This window comes from Pogona vitticeps, chromosome 2 (assembly GCF_051106095.1).
Source record: "Pogona vitticeps strain Pit_001003342236 chromosome 2, PviZW2.1, whole genome shotgun sequence".
Classification (NCBI taxonomy): Eukaryota; Metazoa; Chordata; class Lepidosauria; order Squamata; family Agamidae; genus Pogona; species Pogona vitticeps.
The window spans coordinates 162,545,031-162,551,152 of record NC_135784.1 but is presented as its reverse complement, the minus strand read 5'-3'; positions in this window follow the sequence as shown (position 1 = coordinate 162,551,152).

The following is a 6,122-nucleotide window of genomic DNA, read 5'->3' as shown; positions in this document are numbered from 1 at the left end:
TTTCATGGAAGTCATAAATGGCAAATGTGTTTGCTTGTAATCCCCCCCAACATTAAAGTCATCAAAGAGAGCTAACTTTATGCCAGTGAAGCAGTCTGAAATGTTAAAATGTTGCTTGGCTTGCACACCTTCCTGTGTTGTGCTGCTTAATTAATCTGTTTTCCATGGGGCAATCGGGCGGTTGGAGCTAAATGCTTTCAGAGAGGTCCTTTGCATTTTGCCTCCTGTCGGTTTTACCATGTCTCCATACTGCCCCAGCTTTCATACCCACGCAAGAGACAATGTTTTGCACGATAGGCATTTAAGTCTTTGGGATTCCATATATGTGAGCTGTCCTAAACTAGCAGCGTTTGTGGCAAACTGAGCAAACACACAATGATGCAAAAGGAACAAGAGAAAAGAAACATCCTACAATCCTCAGAATGCCCAAGATGGGACAAAGAAATCTCTCATTTCATTTCATCTTACTTTCAGAGGGATTAAATCCCCCAAGTTCTTTCTACACTGCAATCTGCAAAATAAATGCAACAAAAATACTTTCAGTTCACACTGGCAAAATTCAATAGACATGTCCATGTCCAGCCTGAAGACCACATAGTGCTGGCTTGCTATTTGTTTAGGCATCCTTCAGTCTCGAGAGACTATGGTAATGTGCTCGGTATGGAGGACTTGGAACAGCATCTAGTGTGGCTGAGAAGGCCATTCGAGAGTGACAATCCCTTCCACACTGAAGACAAATACATGATGCACTGTGGAAGTCTCAAGGCTTTCTGAGACTGGTTTTGCTGCTTTTGTGACTTCCTCTTTGCCTTGGCCTGCTGGACAAGGGTCTCTTCAAATTGGGAGAGGCCATGCTGCACTGCCTGCCTCCAGCGCTCAGATGTCAAGGTTTCCCATCTGTTGAGGTCCATTCCTAAGGTCTTCAGATCCCGCTTGCGGATATCCTTGTATTGCAGCTGTGGTCTCTCTCTGGGGCGATTTCCCTGCACTAATTCTCCATACAGGAGATCTTTTGGAATCCGACCACCAGCCATTCTCATGACATGCCCAAGCCAACATAGACATGGCTTGTTATATCAGTGTTTAAAATGAAGAGCCTCTCAGAAAGGAGAGGCCATTCTACGTGAACATGACAGATGGGATCTTTGTTCTTCTAGGACAGCGGTGGCAAACCCATGGCACACATGCCACAGCTAGCACATGGAGCTCTTTCTGCCGGCACAAAAGCCATAAGTCACTAGATTGCTACTCCCCCTCCCCCAGCCAAACCTGAGCAGGTGGGTGCAACCGCGGTGCTGGTGCCTGGACAGGCAGTGGGTCAGGATCTGAAGCAGCTATTTCCACCAGTGGATCCGGAGTGGGGTCTCAAGGTACCTCCATGCCTGGGATTTCCCCATCTGCTGCCACTTCTGGTTCCACCACCGCTACTTCCAGTTCCACCACCCCAGCATCCCGCCCCCTGTCCCCCCCCCCCCAGTTTGGGCACACGAGCCCAAAAAGGTTCGTCACCACTGTTCTAGGACATCTACTGCTAGATGTTGTCCCCAAACCCCTGGCTGAATGCTGCGAATGAAAGCCCATGGATGTGCTTCCTGTGCCACTTATGCTTTGAGCTGCAATAAGACAACCATGATGCACTGTGGAAGTCTCAAGGCTTTCTGAGACTCACAGAGATGCATGGAAAGATGAGTCCCCTGGCCCATTACACTTTATAGAGGCAGCCACCAACAGAAGTACTTCTCCTATGCACCTCTGACAGAGAGCCTTGGGACTAATCTAATTGCTTTTCATGTATGGGCTTTTACTCCCAGAAACTCAGAACATTTTTAGATAAGCACTTGCCGATTCAAATGGCAGTATGTTAAAAATGCCCTATTGATACTACCTGATAGTTCAGATGGTCTGCAAGGTTACTCAATAAAGTCAATGAAGTAAGGAATAAACACAGTCTAAAAATGAATGGTTCATAGGCATCCTTCAGTCTCAATAGACTATGGTAATGTGCTCTGTATGGAGGACTTGGAACAGCATCTATTTGATGCTGTATATGAAGCTGGAGTGTCCTCTCCAGAGCATGAGGCCTGGGTAAAATAATATGGATGACAGCCTGTTACCCAAGCAGCAAATCTCCCCTCTCCACATCACTGAAATAGTCCAATGGAGAGGCAAGAGCCAATACAACTGGTTCCAGCGATGTTGCAGGAGTTGACAGAATGGCACGAACTGCCTCCGGGACTCCGGCTCCGGATTTTGCCTCGAGAGTAACTCCTGAAATCTTTTCCATCAGTGGATATGGCCGCAAGGCAGTGGAGGTTTGAAATCTGAGTTTTCCTTCTCCTAGATGGGCTGCCTTCCATGGCTGACGAGCCCCACCTTGGTTAGAAAACCAAGTTCATGGTATCTGGAAGTTGAGTCATGGCTACTGGACTTCTTTCTTGTTAGGTTGAAACATTTCACTACCCATCCAAGTATCTTCTTCACTGAAGAAGCTATTTGGATGAGAAGCAAAACATTTCAACCTGACAGTGTTTGTTTTCGCAAGGATAGCCCTCATCTTGGGCAATCGTCCACTGAATTTCACTCCCCTAACTACCACTTTCAATGATCATGTCCTGTTCTGGTGCCACCAAGTCTCAGAAGGGAAGCATGGCTGGAGGAATGCCTCCTGGGGTTCGCTCCAACCTTCTTCCAACCAACTCCCTTTCATTTGAAAGTGATGTCTGCTTTGGAGTTCATGCAGCTCCCTTCAGAAGTAGCCTTGCATTGTTAAACAAAACTCATTTGCCTTGTTAATATATATTTTTTAATTTTTACTGAATTGAATGCGGAATGCCAGGTTCCTCATCTCCAGGAGGGAGGATCCTTTCTGTGTTGTATCTAATTTACTCCATTAAAAACATGCTTCCTGTAATTATACAACAGCTTGCAGCTATTAAAGTTTTCAGGACCTCCTTTCAACAACTGAGTATGTTAATGAGTGGCATGTGGGGGGGGGGGGCGGGGAGGCCACTAAGGGAGTTATGTTTGTGAGGTGAAAAATTCAGCCCCATGTTTACACACGTTACTCCATCTCCTATTTACTTATTGCAGAGCACTGAGAATTAGATGGACCTTCAGATGGTGCTGGATTCCCAAACCCCCAACTGTTCGACCTCATGGTCAGCACTGATGGAAGATGGGACTCAACAACACCTGGAAGGCCATAGATTCCCTGGTTGCACAAGCTTATGATGTAAAGTCATCACATGCTTTCAAGGGATAGAGGCATCTGTTAGTTTGGGCCTCTCCTTCTCTTTGTCTTTTCTCTCTGTCTTTTTTCAGCCTTGAATTTGGTTTATCTTTCAAAATATTTAATCACCTATTTAAATCATATGTAGTGCATATTTATTTTAATACATTTTGTGTGTGTGCAATTTTGCCTCCTCTACATACTATTATATAATAATTCCATGCCATTGAGTCAATTCTGACTGATGGTGACCCATTTTTCAGGGTTTTCTAGGTAGAGAGTGTTCAGAAGTGGGTTACCATTTTCTTCTTCTGGGTCACCCTGGGACTGTGCAGCTTGCCCATGGCTACACAGGCTGGTTCTTCCCCTAGGAGGCACAGTGGGGAATCAAACTCCCAACCTCTTGGCTCTGCAGTCAGGTGCCTAAACCACTGAGCTATCCAACTGGCTCTATACATTTTTGACAAGTGATTTTCATCACATAATGTGTTTTCTGTGTGCTTTCCTCAACGTATTTTTGCATTTGTGTTTTCACAGGAGGAAAAAGAATGGCAAAATTCAGAGAAGTGTTAATTTTGAAATAGAGCTAAATTTTGGTTCCCATATTTATACAAAATGTGAAACCACATTTCCTCAAATATGCCTTCTTGGGTTGTTAGATCCTCAGAAGAGGCCTTTTTATTCAACGGTTGTTCTACATGATAGATTAGGTTGTCTTTCAGTATTGTAATTTATTGTGTTTTTAACTGTGCTTACATTTGTCTTTGAATCGTTTTGTAAGCTGCTTTGAGTCTCTTTATTGGGAAGAAGATATAAGATTAATAGAATGAATGAATGAATGAATGAATGAATGAATGAATGAATGAATGAAATCGACAGCCAGCTGTGAGAGAAGGGCAGGATATAAATCAAAATAAGGCATAAAAAGGGGAAGAAGAAGAAGAAGAAAACCAGAATGCAAACTGAATGAAAAGAAAGTGTGCAAGCTGTTTCCTTGGGACCAAACCCTGTTAAACTCAGTGGCCAAAACCTTTCTCATTATTTACATGTATGTGAAACTTTAATTACAGAAACTGCTGTGGCAGCCTGGTGATGAGCCAAGCATGTGCAACCAGCCATGTAATGGATACCTTTTCAGATTACCATAGCAGAGTCTGCCATTGGAGTTCCACACATGGAAATATTGAATGAGATTTTGGCCAAAGAAACTATGGACTAGGTTGGTGTGAATAGCACTGTGCTGTGGAACATATGTCTTAGTATTAGTCTTAAAACTGCAGAGCTGGAAGGGACCCTATGGGATCATGGAATCCAGGCCCTATCAAGGAGGCACAGCCCGAGACCTAAACCACTGAGCTTTTCATCTGTTCACGACTACTCATTTAGCAAGCATGCCTTTTTTTTAAAGTGTGAAAATTATGAAGGCAACAGTCGTTAATTCAGGTCCAATCCACTAAAAATTTGGTCATTTCACCACAGGTATTCATAAAATATAAATTAAACAAGAATCAGGATGTTATGTTTTAATCTTGGCACTGTGGTCATATGTTCATGGATACCTTTGTTCACTCTATTGCTCGAAGACATATCCCCATCCAATTTGCTGGAATGTGGAAAGGTACAATTTTGATTTCTTTAATTTTTTTTAAATCTCCATTGTTAATTTCCTTTGGGGGCAGAAGAAGCTGGTGTTCTGAGTGGAATGTATTAAAAATTTGTTGACAACAAAAAGATCTCATTTATTGTTTATTAAATAGAAAGATGTTTGAGAATATAATGGATTTCCCTTACCAGAGAAACATTCACATAGGGAGATTTTTTAAAAAAATATTACATTTTCTGCTGCTCTTATTGCCAGTGTGACTGCAGCCTAAGTTAAGCCAGAATACAATTTAACCAGATCTGAAGAATTTAGTAAGCATTTTTTACAACCTTACTCTATGCTGTATTTGGCACATTGGACAGGTCAAGGGAACACACCGCTCCTATCTACATCATGGAATTATAACAGTTTGTTACACTTTTATGGAAGACACAGAGCTGTGTCAATTAGAGGTGTACCTGAGGGGCCCCAAAAGCCTTTGGGATGGAGTGTATCAACACTGAGTTGCTTGATATGTAAATAATGCTTTCATGCAGCCAAAGCAGTTCACATCCATTCTCAAGAATTTTAAAAACAATCCTATAGATTGCCATTGATGATACTGGTGGTGGTGATCATAGCAGAGAATGCTGAGCATGAGCAAAAGAGCTAATATTGCTTTTTTGGGAGAAGCACATTTTGTACTAGAGATGGGTGCTTCACGGCTTAGCCACTTTATTACTATATGGCACCAGTGGGTAGTGAAAAACAGAGTGCAGGTGTGTTTTGTAGTCCTGCCTTGTCACAGCACTTCTCCAACCCTGCAGATTGAGGGATTTATAGGGAGAAAACATTGTCTAAGCTTAGTGTCTGACGTCCCTTTCTTCTAAGAGGAGAAGAGGACGTCAGAGGACAAGATGGTTGGACAGTGTCATCAAAGCTACCAACATGAATTTAACCCAACTCTGGGAGGCAGTGGAAGACAGGAGGGCCTGGCGTGCTCTGGTCCATGGGGTCACAAAGAGTCGGACACGACTTAAAAGCTAAACAACAACAAGCTTAGTGTCATGCTAGTTTTCCATTTTTGACTTCAGAATGGTCCCCTCTCCCTGAAAAACCAAACTCAATCAATAATCTTGAAAAATCATGAAATTGTGAACGATGAAAAAGCTAGCTACACAGAATGTTATGTATATTTGCCCAAACTATACAACAGAGATAAGCCAAAATACATTACTTCCACCGCATCTGTGAAGAGCTGGAGTGCATGAACAGACAGATAATTTTACATTGTTTTCTCCCTCCTGACAT